This window comes from Sorex fumeus, unplaced genomic scaffold (assembly GCF_029834395.1).
Source record: "Sorex fumeus unplaced genomic scaffold, SorFum_2.1 ptg000047l, whole genome shotgun sequence".
NCBI lineage: Eukaryota > Metazoa > Chordata > Mammalia > Eulipotyphla > Soricidae > Sorex > Sorex fumeus.
In genome coordinates, this window is record NW_026606104.1 from 24,124,441 (window position 1) to 24,141,644 (window position 17,204).

At 41.0% G+C, this 17,204-nt stretch overlaps 1 protein-coding gene across 3 annotated transcripts in view; it reads right to left on the bottom strand.

The window, feature by feature from the left end:
• The window catches only part of DNAJB4 (DnaJ heat shock protein family (Hsp40) member B4), a 45,236-nt gene that overhangs the window by 12,052 nt on the left and 15,980 nt on the right, over positions 1 to 17,204 (bottom strand). The window lies entirely within an intron of this gene.

A 17,204-nucleotide genomic window follows, 5' to 3' on the forward strand; every position in this document is an offset into this window, starting at 1 on the left:
CTCTTGTAGACTACAGAGTTAATAATTAGGGCACAATAGTATCTATGAAAAAAGGCATCTAATTTTAATTACTTCAACTAAAATACAGTGAAATGGTATGCCCCTTTTACCCCAATCCCTCCTTGTCATCATTCTTTAAAGAATTTTTTAGCCACAGGGGAGAGAAGGAGAAAAGTATCAGATTACAGACATTAAATACTCAGGTTCCTTATAAGACCTTAACTGGATCAGATTAAAATATGGATATGCTACTTCTGGAGTCAAAGTATCTGGAGTACTGTGTAAAGTTTCCCTAATTTGGAGGGGGGGAGCAGTATGGCTGTTTAAATTGCTCGCCTAGCACACTGGCAGTTTCAATCCCAATTCCCAGAGTACCTCCAGGAGATAAACCCTGATCACAGCAGGTGTGGCCCAAACCTAAACCACCCCCACAAAAGTATCCCAAGATATAAATACATGTTGTCAAAGACTTTGGAAAACAGAAAAAAGATAATGAATTGATTTGTATTGTATCCAGGTAATTTCTGCTGTTGGTGTATTTCTTTCTAACACTTTCTTCTATTAATATTTATGATTTGTTATAGCATGTGATATTTATTATATTATTTTTTAAGTTATTATATATTTGTTAAGCTATGTTTCTTATAGCTTTGTATATCTTATTAACAAATTTCAAATTATTATATACCCTTTTAATATCATCCTTTCTATATTTATAGTGAAATTCATAAAATATATTAATTGTAATTCTATTAAAATTAGCAATGTATCTATTAGTATATTTATAACATATATTTAATTAATATATTTATAACAGATATGTTTAACTTATACAACTTATCTCTTATCTCCCATATGGTTTCCTCATCTTTTAGAAAATGTTCCCATTTCTTTGTGTTTATTTTGTTTTGTTTTGGAGCCAACACCCAGCAATGCTCAGGGATTACTTCTGGCTCTGTGCTCAAGAATCACTCCTGTCCCGCTGGAGGCACCATCTGGGATTCCAGGAATTGAACCCAGGTTGGCTGCATGTAAGGCAAACATCTTACCTGCTATACTATATCTCCAGCCCAAAAATGTTCCCATTTCAAATAAAATTTGGAAAGGAAAACTAATGATGAAATATCAAAAGAATTTCACAAACCCCTATACTTAAATAATTTAATTCTATAGACTAAGCAGATAAAAAGAACTTTTATGAAGGTAAATACATGCATATCGTTTAAAATATAATGAAAAGGTAATTATAACATAAAATATTAAAAAAATTAGCCTTGAAAATAAAGGAACACCTACTCTACATGCTAAACAGCTTTACGCTAATGATTCAGCAATCTTTTCAGAATGTTCATCTCCATGCCTTTTGGCAGCTAGCTTTTTCTATTTCTTAAAAGGCTAAAAAAACTCATGGTGTTAGACCTTTATATCATTTATCTAGCCTACTTATATCAGTTATAGAGATTTGTTAGCCATACAGGAAAAACTGTTTAATCTCACCAAAGAACTATTCAATGTCAAATGATAAACTTTCAAATCCAAGAAATTTAGGGGGAGTCTTCTTAAGACTCTGAAAAGAAGCATATTATAATTAGGTGCAAAGATTAGCATCTAAAATGAAAATGCAGGGGCTGGAGCAATAGCAAAGCGGGTAGGGCATTTGCCTTGCACATAGCCAACCCAGGTTCGATTCCCGGCATCCCATATGGTAACCAAGCATTCAGGATTAATTCCTGAGTGCATGAGCCAGGAGTAACCCCTATGCATCGCTGGGTGTGACCCCCCCAAAAATGAAAATACAATAAAAATTACCTGTTACAGAATTAATTTCCAAAGGGTTTCTTTAACAAAGAAATAAACAATGACATAGACATCTGCAAAAAGTCTGAATTACTCTGGTGTTATTGGTGGGGGAAACCAAAGACTGTTACCTGATTGAATTGGTTGTATAGAGCTATAAGTACCAAGAATTGACAGTAAATTATTTTGTTGTCTAAAGATTAGATATTTTACATTTCTGAGAAATGCATTATATAATAAGAAATAGAAAGAAATCTGACTTTCCATGAATAAGGTGATAAAAGATTTCATGTTTCTTCAAATACCTAACACACACACACACATCATAATGGGAAAAATTAAAACAAGAATTCATCTCAACTTGGAAAGTTATAACTTGCAAGTTAAAATGGAAGCAAAATAATTTTCACTTTTGGGCCAGAGAGATAATACAGCATGTAAAGAAAGCAGTTGCCTTTGTTCCCCAGCACCTTATGGGGTCCCCTGAGTCCACTGGGACTGAGCACAGATTACATCCTGAGCAGCCCCTATGTGGCCCCCATCCCCCCCCACACTATTAACAACTCATGTGTCTAGACAAAAAAACAATAAAGAAACATTAAAATTGGACAGCACTTTAGAAGAAATGACCTACAGATTTAACTGACTAATACGGATTACACAGAGCATTCCACTCAATATAGCAGAACTTTTCTCAAGTGCATAGGGAACATTTCCCATCATAGATCATATAATAATAGACCACAAAACAAATCTTAGCAAATTTAAGAAGACTGAAATCATACCAATTATTGGGTATGAACTAGGGAAACAACAACCTCTATGATAGATCATACAATAGGACAAAAGCCAAATCCTAGCCAATTTCAGATTGCAATCATTAGAATCAACTATTTTCTGTCCACAATATGAAACTGGAAATCAATGATGAGACAAAGTATGGGGGCCAGGAACTAGGGGGTGGTTCAGGGAGAGAAAAGGAAAGAAGGGGTAGAGGACGGAAGACAATGAAATAATAGTGGAAGGAAGCAGACACTAGTGGAGGGTGTGATGCTGAGCCAAGCATGCATGGAACTCTATTACTATTACTATTGTAAGTTTTAATGCTTCAAATAAAAATACTTGTTTAATTAAATCAAAGCAGACCTAAACATAAGAAAACAAGACCTTTGGGGCTAGACAGATAGTACAGCAGATAGGGTGCTTGCCTTGCACATGGCCCACCCAGGTTTGATGCCCCACATCCCATATGGTCCCCAACCACCACCAGGAATGGTTCCTGATGCACAACCTGGAGTAACTTCTGAGCATCACTGGATGTACCCCCCAGAAAAAAGAAAGAAAGAAAGAGAGAGAGAGAGAGAGAGAGAGAGAGAGAGAGAGAGAAATGTAAAACTCCTACAAGTTGATTCAAGAAAAAACCTAAAGGACATTGGGCTTTTCATGATTATCCAGTAGCTAGCTAGTATGCTGGGCTGGAGCGATAGCACAGTAGGTAGGGCATTTGCCTTGCAAGCGGCCTACCAGGGCCGAGCAGGGTTTGATTCCTCCGCCCCTCTCGGAGAGCCTAGCAAGCTACCGAGAGTATCTCGCCCGCACGGCAGAGCCTGACAAGCTACCCGTGTCATATTCGATATGCCAAAAACAGTAACAACAAGTCTCACAATGGAGACGCTATTGGTGCCCACTCAAGCAAATCGATAAACAACGGGAGGAAATGCTACAGTGCTACAGCTAGCATGCTAAAACCTGATGCAATGAATTCTGAAATAAATTTAAAATTTAAAAAAATAAATTTTCTAAGAAAACACTTTTAAGGCATATCTGCTATGGGAGTTAATAAAAATATATAAAGGAGTAATATCATCATCAGGGTAGGGTTAATTTTTTTTTCCCTTTTGATTTACAACTATGGCAGGAGGAGGGGCATGGTAAGTAGACAGTGCTTCTGCAAAACATTTCAGACACTTGAGAAATATATCCATCTGTGCACCCCAAAGTGGGTGGACTGGAATATGGAAGAGGCAGAGGAACGAGAAAAGTGGTTGCCAAGCCAGCAATCCAGACCATGAATGCAGAAAAAGCAGAGGCCAGTGTGGCAGTGAATAAGCATGACTTTTCTGGCAGAGATGGTGAAGGCAGTCAGCCCAGCTAAGAGTGCTTCAACTGGAAGTGAGTTGCCTTCACTAAGGAAAGATCGCAAAGGTTGGAGTGAGGAAAGGAAAGGAAAGAAGAAAGGAAGGGAAGGGAAGGGAAGGGAAGGGAAGGGAAGGGAAGGGAAGGGAAGGGAAGGGAAGGGAAGGGAAGGGAAGGGAAGGGAAGGGAAGGAAAAGATAGGACATCCTGTTGTAAGCCCAGAAGGCCTGGAAGCCCAAGACCCTACTCCCAATACCTTTGCTGTTAAGTCCCAACTCTGTACACCCAATTCCCACCCAAAGCTCTCCCTGGAAAGTGAAACCAATTTTGTGCTATAGTGCCACCTTATGGAAAAAGCTGTAATGGTTCCCAGCTGACCAACTCATGAGCTGAGAGAAAGCAAGTAAAATCTTGCCAAAATAGGAGAGGTATTCACTAGTTTAAATGACATTGGGGGTAACGTTCATCAAACACCATGAAAAATACAGCTACAGAGTGTCACAAAAAGAAACCAAATCGAGCTTGTGGCTCAGTAGTAGAACACATGCATACCTAAGACTTAGGATTTAATCCTTGGCATAATAAATAAGAACAAATAAAAACATGTTAAAAAAAATCTAAAGGCACAAAAGATTGTGGTGTAACTAAGACTTTTAAAATAGATATTAAGAAAATACTGAGTAATAAAAAACCTACAAAGGCAACAAGAAAAAAAATGGAAGCCAGAAAAGAGTACAGAGGGTAAAGCCCTGTACAAAGTTGACCAGGGATTGATCCCGAGCACCCCATATAGTCCCCTGAGCACCGCCAGTAGTGAAATCTGAGCCCTGAGTGAGACGCAAGTCATGAGCACTGACAGGGTGGCCTAAAAAACAAAACCGAAACAAAGCCAAAAAAGTAATGTCAGGGGTTGGAGCGATAGCACACCGGGTAAGGCGTTTGCCTTGCATGTAACCCACACGGATTCGATTCCCAGCATTCCATATGGTCCCCCAAGCACCGCCAGGAGTAATTCCTGAGTTAAAGAGCCAGGAGTAACCCCTGTTCATTGCAAAAAAAAAAAAAAATTGGTAGAGGGAGATGAGTAAACAAGATTAAGTAAAGGAACTGAGCCAGAGCAATAGTACAGTTGGGTGCTTGCCTTGCACACAGTCAACTAGGGTTCAATCCCCGGCACCAGATATGGTTCCTGAGTCCCACCAGAAATGATCCTTGAGTGCAAAACCAGAAGTAAGCACAGTCGATTGTGCCACCTTCCACAAAAAAACAAATAAAAAAATTAGAACCATTAAAAGAGATTACTAAGAATAACATACCTACCTACAACAACAATAAAATCACAGCATAATTTGTGATTCTCAAAATGTAAAAGGAGATGAGCAAAAGGATGGAAACTTTTACAGATGTTATCAGCATAAGAGAACAATTTTATCTATGGTATGTTATGTAAACCTCAGAAGTAAGCATAAAGTAACCTAGACCAGCAATATGAAACATAAAAAAAGGTAGACTGAGCAAATCACCATGAAAAGCAATCAATTCACAAAGTAGAAACAGAAAAAGAAACAACATAAAAACAAATTAACAAGGCAGAAGATACATCAGTAATAACCCTAAATGTAGCACTGCACTGTAGCACTGACCTCCTTTTGTTCATCGATTTGCTCTAGCAGGCACCAGTAACATCTCCATTGAGAGACTTGTTACTGCTTTTTGCATATCAAATACGCCAGCGGGAGCTTGCCAGGCTCTGCCGTGAGGGCAGGATTCTCTCAGTAGCTTGCCGGGCTTTCCAAGAGGGATGGAGGAATAGAACCCAGGTCAGCAGCATGCAAGGCAAACACCCTACCTGCTGTGCTATCGCTCCAGTCCAACTGTAAATGTAAACGGAATAAATTAACCAATCAAAAGGCATAGAGTGGCTGGATAGATCAATTACAATAACAGTTACAAAATATAAAACCAAACTGTGTGCTGCCTACAGGAGACTCAGTGTTTTTTTGTTTTTGTTTTTTTTTGCTTTTTGGGTCACACACAACATTGCTCAGAGGTTACTTCTGGCTCTGTACTCAGGAATCACTCCTGGCAATGCTCAGGGGACCATATAGGATGCTGGGAATCAAACCCAGTTTGGCCACATGCAAGGCAAACACCCTACCCACTGTTCTATCGCTCCAGCCCCTCAGTATCTTTTTAATCAGTTTTTATTCTGGTACCAGAGTCACAATAGATCAAAATCATTGTTTTATATTTGCAGTGTTGCTACACCAATCCCTTCAGAGTGTCAAGACACTTCCACCATTATACCGAAGCCCCTTTCCATCCTCTACTCCATCTTTCCTAGCTTTCTCAGTTCCTGGGTCTATTGATCACATCTCAAGATTTGTTTCTGTTGGGGATTATCTAAACCCATTGTTCCTTTATAACTTCACATATGAGAGATCATCTAGTATTTGTCCTTTCTCTTCCTGATTCATTTCACTTGTAATGACATATGAAGTCAAAGTGGAAAAAAAGGAGGCGGGGAGATAAGAGTTCAAGCAGAGGGAAATGAAAATATAGCAGGTATAAAGTTACTTAGACAAAGGGGCTGGAGAGAGAGCACAGCGGGTAGGGCGTTTGCCTTGCACGCGGCTGACCCGGGTTCGATTCCCAGCATCCTATATGGTCCCCTGAGCACCACCAGGAGTAACTCCTGAGTGCAGAGCCAGGAGTAACCCCTGTGTATTGCCAGGTGTGACCCAAAAAGCAAAAACAAATAAATAAATAAAGTTGCTTAGACAATACTGACTTCAAGCCAAAAATGAATTAACAGACAAATATCATTATATATGAGAGTCAAATGATATATATGCATCTATCATCTAAGCACTAAAACAGTGATTACTAACAGATCTAAGGGAGAAACAGATTACAATATTGTAGGGGACTTCAATAACCCACTATTAACAACTCATGTTGTCAAGAAAAAAAAAAAGCAATAAAGAAACATTTGAATTGAAGAACAGTTTAGAAAAAGTGATCCACAGATTCAGCTGACTTCACGGACTACACAGAGCATTCCAGTCAACAGAAGCAGAATGAATGCTTTTCTCAAGTTCACAGGGAACATTCTCCATCATAGATCATATAATAATAGACCACAAAACAAATCTTAGCAAATTTAAGACTAAAATCATACCAATTATTGGGTATGAACTGGGGAAACATCCTGATAGATCACATAATAGGACAAAAAAATAGTTAATTTAAGAAGACTGAAATCATATTAACTATTTCCTAATTAACTAATATGAAACTGGGGATCAATGATGAGACAAAATTATGGGAACCATGGATATGGCTCAGTGGTACAGCTTAGATTGGCAGGGTTTCATGTTACCTTGCATATGACACCCTCACTGAGTTTAATACCTATCACTGGAAAAAAGCAGGGGGTTGGAGAGATACTACTAAGAATGGACACATGCCTTGCTAGTGTCTAATCCTGATTTGATGCTTGGCACCACACTGCAGCATGTGGCCAATGGTCCTGGTATCACAAATCCTAAGCAGCATCACATCCTCTGACCCCACCACCACCCAAATAAGGGGGAGGGGAAGAGCGATAGTACCATACGTAGGATGTTTGCCTTGCATGGGGTCAATCCAGTTTAATCCCTGGTACCCCATATGGCCCTGACACCTGCCAGGAGTGATCCCTGAGCGTAGAGCCAGGAGTAAACCATAAGCACAATAAAATGTGCTCAGGAATCACTCATGGCGGTGTTCAGGGGACCATATGGGAAGCCAGAAATTGAACCTGGATTGGCTGTGTGCAAGGCAAACACCCTACCCACTGTACTATCTCTCCAGCCTCTCATTTCTTTTTGTTGTTGTTGTTGTTGTTGTTGTTGTTGTTGTGCCACACCCGGTGATTCTCAGAGGTTATTCCTAGCTCCGCACTTAGAAATCACTCCTGGAGGTCCTTGGGGGACATTACGGGGTGCTTGGGTATACAACCCTGGTTGAATCCCAAACAAAACAAAATGACATGTAAAAGAATGAAAATATCAAATATGTGAAAACTAAACAACACTTTTCTTGGGCCAGAGAGATAGCTCAATATGCTGTAGTGCGTGCTTTCTATCATGCTCTTCATGCAAAAGGCAGATTCAAACCCCATTACCATATAGGGTCCTCATGGAAGCAAATATCCTTCAGTACGTGAATGATATGACTGTGGTATATTCAATGGAACATTTTTTTTAGCATTAAATAGAAATGAGAGACTAGAGAGAAAATATGTAGTTACCATATTTGGTATCTTATCTTGCACTTGGCCAACCTGGGTTCAATCTGAACACCCCATACCCCTGACAACCTCCAGGAGTGATCTCTAAGAGCAGATCTAGGTGTAACCTCTGAGCATCTCTGGATGTGACCCCAAAACAAAACAAAAAAGAAGTGAGGGGCTGGAGAGATAGTAGAGGGTAGGATGTTTGCTTGCACACAGTCAGTCCAGGTTCAATTCCTGGTATCCCATATGGTCACCTGAACACACCCATGATTGACTCCTGAGTTCAGAGCCAGGCGTAAGCCTTTAGCACTGCCAGGTGTGGACCAAAATCCAAAAAGAATAAAAGAAATAAGATTTGGGCTGAGGAGGTAGTTCAAAGGGTTGGAACACATGCCTTCATGTTCAAGGCCTCATGACCATATACCCCACCCCCACGCTCTGGGTGTGATCCTGGTGTTCTCCAACATCACAGGGTCAAATATCCCAAGCACTGGCGGGGAGGCCCTGGTCTAGGAAAGGAAGGAAGGAAGGAAAGAAGGAAAGACAAGAGGGAAGGAGGGAGGAAGTGAGCTGACAATTCAAGAAAAGATAGGGAGGAAGCATAGATATATGCATTATATATATGTATATATATGTGTGTGTATATATATATGTATATATATATATATATAGAGAGAGAGAGAGAGAGGGAGAAAGAGAGAGCCTGGAACTATAGCACAGCGGGTAGGGCATTTGCCTTGCATGCAGCCAACATGGCCAATGTGAATTCGATTCTTCCACCCCTCTCGGAGAGCCTGGCAAGCTACTGAGAGTATCTCGCCCGCACAGCAAAGCCTGGCAAGCTCCCCATGACGTATTCGATATGCCAAACACAGTAACAACTAGTCTCACAATGGAGACATTACTGGGCCCGCTCGAGAAAATCAATGAACAACAGGGAGGATAGTGACAGTGACATTACTAAATGAAGGAAGCTAAGATAAAAAAAAAAAGTCTCATATTATGGATCCAACTATATGACAATTTGGAGAAAACGAAACTATGCAAGGTCCAGAGAAATAACACAGGGGTAAGATGCTTGCCTTGCATATTGTCAACCTGTCTTCTTTGATGAAGCATTGGTTCAGCTATTATTCTCTAACACACTCCCCTTTGTCCAGTGCAAGCAATCAAACCAAGATATTTAATATAAAAAAACGCAGTTTACCAAGCAAAAAAAAGAGAGAGCGAGACTTTCTGGGGCTGGAGCGATAGCACAGTGGGGAGGGTGTTTGTCTTGCATGCGGCCAACCCTGGTTCAATTCCCAGCATCCCATAAGGTCTCCTGAGCATTGCCAGGAGTGTTTCCTGAGTGCACAAGCCAGGAGTAACCCCTGTGCAATGCCGTGTGTGACCCCCCAAAAAGAAAAAAAATAAACTTTTTTTAAAACTGCAGTTTACCAATGAACTGCATACCCAGCCCAAAATACCTTTTTTATTTGGCAGTGCTGGAAATGGGAACTAAACCTATGGCATCATACATGCAAAGTTGGTGCTCTAGCACTGAGCAACATCCCTATTCATTATTGGGTCACATCCAGAGGTAATGGTAGGACGGGTTAGGGACAGACAAAGTGATACCTGGTGGGTTCAGTACTCTGGCCTGTGATATTCAGGGTAATACTGGTGGTATAGCGGTCAGAAGGGGGATGGCAGCATGTAATGCCAGAAATCCTCAAATCCTCACAGCTGCTAGATACATCACTTGTCAGTCATAGCTCTGTACCGTACCTTCCTGTATGTCCACATTTGTTTTTTCTTTTTTCCTTCTCTATTTTGCTGTTGTAGTGATTCATGGGGATCACGTACACTTGGCTGTTCACATTTTATAGCTGCAGTGCTTAAATACATGCTTAGTTGGGATGCATTGGAAATTGACATTTGTTGTGCAAAGATTAGTGCTGGGATCACACTCATTATATGTGGAATAGTACTAAGGATCAAACTCTTGAAGTCAAGTAGCACTGTCATTAAGATATCCTTGGGGCCCTCTCCATATTTTTTGTTTGCTTCATTTTTGACCACACATGGAAGTGCTGGGAGTTACCCTGATCATGAATTTTTGGAAAAATTATAAAAGGGATGTGAATTTTTTAGCTTGTTTGCATATAGAAATGCAAGATTTTTTAATACAAATTTTGCATCCTGTCACTCTACTGTACTACTGACAATCTACTGTTTCTAATAAATTTTAAGTAAGATCCTTAGTATTTTTTTTCTTGGTTTTTGAGCCACACCCAGCAGTGCTCAGAGTTTACTCCTGAGGGAAGTCGGGGGACTTCATGGGGTGCCAGGGATCAATGCCAGGTTGGCTGTATGCAAGGCAAGTGCCCTACCCTACTGTACTATAGTTATGCTCTATTAAGTTGTTGTTGATGCTGAATTACCAAATACTGTACTTTTAAGGAAAAAATGATGTTAAGCCAATTCATCACTACACAACCTTGATTGTTCTGGTTTAAAGAACCTTATCTAATATATCACTGAGCTCATGGTAATAATTTATGACTGAATGAAGATGAGCTAACAGATATTTTCTTCATAAGGCACATTACTTCCTTCAAATACTCAGAACTCTAGATAGCCCTTCAACATTACACTGAAACCACAAGTAAAAAGAGCAATGCAAAAAGGCATTAAAAAAAATCATGAATAGTTTATGATGATAGCTGAACTGAGATGATTCACCACTGCTTTGGTGGACCTTAACTAAGCATATTGAATGCAAGGAGTTTTTCTGCTGCCTTGCCATATATCTGCAAATGATCTGGAAAGTACTCCCAAGTATTGATTTCAGGGTACAAAGAAATCTGAGTAAGTGGTCAAACTTGAAAGTCTGTGACTGGGAAATGAGGGATAAACTAGATATAAAATATTACTACTTATCATCTTCAGTAGATTTCTTCAGTATAATACAAGGCAAGTAGTGTGCATTGTGTATATTCCCCTCAGAACTATTCCACACTTAGCTTATAACTAGGACTTTGACAGTCCCAAGGTGAATATATTTGACCCCAAGTTTGGATCCCTCTTACCTTAAGTTCTCATATTGGGGGTATGGTGCCGCCAGCAGGTCAATCAGTACCTGTGAGGCGAGTGCATCAACAGCCTGAAGGCACCTTCAGACTTCCAGATACCCCAAAATTGCTGCTGTGCCTTTGGCTAGACCGCAAAAACTTGGAGCAAAGTTTACCAAGAAAGTAAATGGCCAAAAGTTAGGTATGTGGGAGACACAACCACAAATCACCTCCAGCTCAGCTATATAATTGGAGGTATGGCCTCTCTGTTTCCTGATCGAACTGCTTAATGGCCATGATCCCAGAGACTCAGAAACAAATCTTGAAACCCAACAGTTTTTGGCAGAAATGTGTCTGGTCCCTGCAGAAGGCTACCAGCGCTTGGCCACCCCAGGTGAGAACAGGTTTTGTGCCTTGGCCTATTCCCCCTGGTGGCCTAGTGGCATCCATCCTCCAGAAGCCACTGGAGTCAGGTTTGGGCCCGTAGTGATGAGACACACGGGGCTTCATGGGATGGGGGTGGAGCCGGCCCTTTCCTCCCCACCCCAACGAGACCCCGAGTTGCTGCCCATGAACGGCCTTTCTGGCTCCTAATCAAGCTGCTTAATGGCCATGATCCTAGAGACTCAGATACAAATCTCGAAACCCAGGGGCTTTTGGCAGAAATGCATCCGTTCCCTGCAGTGGGTTACCAGCGCTGGGCCAACCCAGGTGGGAATAGGTTTAGTGCCTTGGCCTGTTCCCCCTGGCGGCCCAATGGCCGCCATCCTCCAGAGGCCATTGGACAGTCAGGTTTGGGCCTGCAGTTATGAGACATGTTGGGCCTCACGGGATGGGGGTGGAGTCGGTCCTTTCCTCCCCACCCCAACTAGACCCCAAGTCATCGCCCACTAACGGCCTCTCTGGCTCCTGATCAAGATGCTTAATGGCCATGATCCAAGAGACTCAGAAACAAATCTCGGAACCCTGTGGTTTTTGGCAGATATGTGTCCACGAATGGCCTTTCTGGCTCCTGATCAAGCTGCTTATGGGCCATACTAGATACTAGAGACTCAGGAGCAAATCTTGGAACCCAGCAGGTTTTGGCAGAAATCCCTCTAGATTTAAGTGTTAAAATTTCGGAATTTCAAAATTGTGCGGCCACTACTGCAGCCATGCGACATATGTTATTCATAACCAGCAATAGCAAATTGTCTACTGTTGCCTTTTCAGCAGATGAGTGATGAGGTAAAATCTCAAATAATAATGGGTCTGGTGGGTCTGGTGTCAAAATATTGAATGTGATGAAAAGTAGAGAGAGAGTAAGGTGGAAATCATCTGCCCCACAGGTAGGGGGAGGGTGTGGGATGGAGGTATACTGGGGTTGTTGGAGGTGGAGAATGGGTGAAGGTACGGGTGTTTTATTGTATGACCATGACTTAGACCCAAAAGCTTTGTAACTGCTCTCACGATGATTCAATAAATAAAATTATTAAAAAAAGAAAAAAAATGTAAGGTGGAGTCCATGCCCAATTCAATCAGCTAATTAGTGGCTGAATAAATAGCAGTACTCCTACATTAAAAAAAAATTTCTCATATTTGTCACAAATCCAGTTTGCGTACCTTACTCAATACCTCATGAGAAATTCTGTTTTATATTTTCCATGGCTATGTATTACAAACAAAAGTCCTATCCTGTGAACTTTACATTCAAATGGTTGTGGGGGGGTGTAAAAAATTAATTTAAAAAATAATATGGGTCAAAGAGATAACTCAATAACCTAAATTCACACTTTGCAAGCAAGAGACTTGGGTCCCTGAACACCACTAGGAGTGGGGTCTGGAACAATAGTACAACAGGTAGGGGAATGCTTTGCATGTTATTGACATGGGTTTGATTCCTAGCATTCCATATGGTCCCTGGAACTCCACTAGATGTGATCCTGGAGTCAGGAATAAGTCTTTAGCACTGCTGGTTTTAATTCCTTAAAAAGGAATACCTTTTTTAAGGTATTCAAAAGAATACCTTAAAAAAAGGGAGACAGCTGAGCACAGAATCAGTAGTAATCTTTGAACACCACTAAAGGTATTCCAAAAACCAAAACCAAACAAAACAAAACTGTATAGAATGTTATATGTGGGGGGAGCCAAGAAAAAATAAAGAAAGGAAAAGAGAATTAAAATTTTAGGTGAGGGGCTGGAGCGGTAGCATAGTGGGTAGGGGGTTTGCTTTACATAAGGCTGACCAGGTTCAATTCCCAGCATCCCATATGGTCCCCCAAGCACTCCAGGAGTAATTCCTGAGTACAGAGCCAGGAGTAACCCTTGCTGGGTGTGACCCAAAAAAGAAAAAAAAAATTTAGGTGAGTGATAAGAAATGGCTCCAAATAGAAAGTAAGATTTACACAACCTGGAAGAGGAAAAGGAAAAAGCCTCAACTGTCTTTCTATATATACATGGAGGGGGAAAAGTGTTATGAGGTAGAACATACAGGTAAGAGGGGGAGTAGGAACTACAAAAGCAAGGAGGGAAGGAAATGTCTGGCAGAATACAGATACAGTGGTTACAATGATGGTGTATATGTGGTAAAGCTATTGGGGGATAGGGAAATAATAAACAACTGGTACAAAACCTTTGGCCACTTGTATTAAGAAAAGAATAAAACTGCAGAATTATATAAGTGAAAGGTCAACTTTGGCTTCTATGTTAAGAGTATAATGGGGAACGATGATGGGCAAGAGTAGAAGACCATTAAGAATGTATTACACACACCAAAAAAATGTATTACACTGGGGCTGCAGTGATAGCACAGCTGGCAGGGTGTTTGCCTTGCATGCAGCCAACCTGGGTTCGATTCCCAGCATCCCATATGGTCCCCAGAGCACCGCCAGGAGTAATTCCTGAGTGCATGAGTCAGGAGTAACCCCTGTGCATCACTGGGTGTGACTCAAAAAGCAAAAACAAAAAAACCCAAAAAAATAATGTATTACAATGATTCAGGTGATTTAGCCATGCAAGGGTAGTTTTACTTTAAAGAAAAAAATGAAGAGAATTTCATGATGAATCAGATGTGGTTTTATAGAAATCAATAAAGATTCCAAAGCTTTTCAGCTTTAGCAAACCAAAACCCTATGTGCTATTTATATTTACTAAAATAGAAAAAAAAATGGAAGGCAAAATTGGGGAGTTCAAAATTGGTTGTGTTACATTTAAGACACCCATTAAATTTACAAATGGTATTGTCTAAAAGATACTTGAATGAGTCTAGTATTCATTAAAGCAGAAAAGGTGAAAATGAAGTAGTGGGCCTGGAGTAATAGTACCGCAGGTTGGGTGCTTGCCTTACACATAGCCAATCCAACTTCAACCCCCAATATCCCATGGTCTCTTAAGCCCCACCAGGAGTGATCCCTGAGTGCAGAGCCAGGGGTAAGCCCTGGGCACTGCTTGTTGTGGCCCCAAAACAACAACAACAAACAACAAAAGAAGTAGAGGTGATCTTTCAAACTGTAAGACTAAAGATTATTTAAGTAATGTAAATTATTTAAGTAATGTAAATGTAAATAAAAAAAGAAAAATTAAAGACAGAATCCCTCGAGAACATCATGCGACGACTGGAATGGGAAGGAATGGGAGTGAAGATAGATGGTCGGCAACTACACCACCTCCGCTTTGCTGATGACGTTGTTTTAATAACACCAAACATCAGCCAAGCGGCACAAATGCTGGCCGACTTTGACCGTGAGTGTGGAAAGGTAGAACTACAGCTGAATCTTACGAAGACAATGTTTATGAGAAACAGCCTTGTTCCTGACGCCCCATTCGCTCTCAATGGAACGACCATCTCCGAATGCAACAGCTATGTGTACCTAGGTCGAGAGGTCAACATGACAAATGACCTGGCACCCGAGCTGCGCAGGAGGAAGAGAGCGGCTTGGAACGCCTTCAAGAACGTCGAAGAAATAGCTAAGAGGACGAAGAACCTCCGGCTCCAGGCTCATCTCTTTGATTCCACTGTTCTTCCTGCATTAACATATGCCTCAGAGACCTGGGCCCTACGTAAACAGGATGAGAACGCTATTCAGGTCTCCCAAAGAAGAATAGAAAGAGCTATGCTTGGAATATCACGTTTCACTCAAATGAGAGAACGAATCCGGAGTTCTGACATCCGTCAACGATCAAGGATCAGGGACGCTGTCTCATTTGCCAAGGTGTCGAAAATTAGATGGGCTGGTCACGTAATGAGATTTAAAGACGACCGCTGGACTAGAGCTGTTACCGACTGGATTCCACGGGATGTCAAAAGACCGCGTGGCCGCCCACCTACCAGATGGTCAGACTTCTTCGTCAAGATCATGAACGATCGGTTTGAGGCCCTTCATGTTCCCGGAGCGAGCAGATGCCATTGGGCTACACTAGCACGCGACAGGGACAAATAGAGACGTTACTGGCGCCCGCTCAAGCAAATCGACGACTAACGGGAAGTTAAGTGATTAAGTGAAAGACAGAATCCTAAATTCACCAAAAAGATACAGTGTCAACCAGATACCATTTAAAACTACTGCCGATAACTACTAGGAAGCTTTTCTCATTACTCAAGGAGATGAATCTTGATTACTCAATTTCAAGTATGGTACTTGCTATACTTGAAAGCCTGTCATTTAATTCTGGGCAATGCATGGTCACTGGTATCCAGAGGGAGGAGGTAATCTAAAGGTTTCTTTGCCTTTTTTTTTCCATTGGGGGTACTCAGTGGAGCTCAGGTGCTATCAGGGCTCAGCAGTGCTCAGGGGCCATGTGATGCTGGGACCAAACTCAGGACCCTCAAGCATGCCAGGCATATGCCCGATTAGTTGAAATATCTCCCCAGCCCATGATTTCCTTGCCATGAGAAGAAACTTTCTTCTACTTTTTAATCAATACTACATGCAACTTGAACTATGACAACTATAATGCAGTCATATTTAGGAGGCACTACCACATGCTGGTGGTAGAAGGACATGAACACATATAGTCCTGAGCTGCTAAATCAATGAGCCCTGTAGTGAAAACACACCTGGACTTTTTTTTATTAGCATATTAAGATTTGTATTCTGTTTTGTTTTGTTTTAGAAGGAAGAGTGAGGGTTGGGGCAGGGGTGTGAAGCTGTAATCAGTGGTGCTCAGGGTCTACTTCTGACTTGGTTTTCAGGATCAAACCCCAGTCTCCTGCATGTAAATCATGTACTCTGGCTAATTGAGCTATCTTGCAGGTCCAGGTTTTAATTTTTTAAATACTGTACATTATAGTCAATAGTATATGGTGAGTAAATAAAATGTTGTCATAATAATGCTTTGCATGTACCAAAGAGTAAACTGCAACTCAAAAATGTTAAAGTCATCGAAGTTAACTTACTTAACACTTAGGAGCAAATGGTGAACTAAAGTTCATCTAACTCCAAAGTCTATCAGAACCTGATTTAAGAGTTGTAAATATAAACTGGTCATGACTAAAAGAGAAAGGAACATAGGAGTTGAGAATACCTGGCATAACAAAAGCCATAAGCTAATAATTTTTTTTTTTGGCTTTTTGCATCAGACCCAGCGATGCACAGGGGTTACTCCTGGCTTTGCACTCCTGGCAGTACTCAGGGGATGATATAGGTTGCTGAGAATCAAACCCTGGTCAGCCACGTGCAAGGCAAATGCCCTACCCACTGTACTATCCACTGTACTATCCATCCCATGAGGTAATAAAGAGAAAAGAGAAGTGTCAAAAGATTAGAACAAATGGAGTATGTTATAAATAAAGTGTTAAGAGATCTTATTAAAAGAAAGAATAGTTAAAGTTGAGTATTTGAATGATACATGCTATGGCTATTAAGAAATTTTCAGGGGCTGGAGCAATAGCACAGCGGGTAGGGCATTTGCCTTGCATGCAGCCAACCCAGGTTCTATTCCCAGGATCCCATATGGTT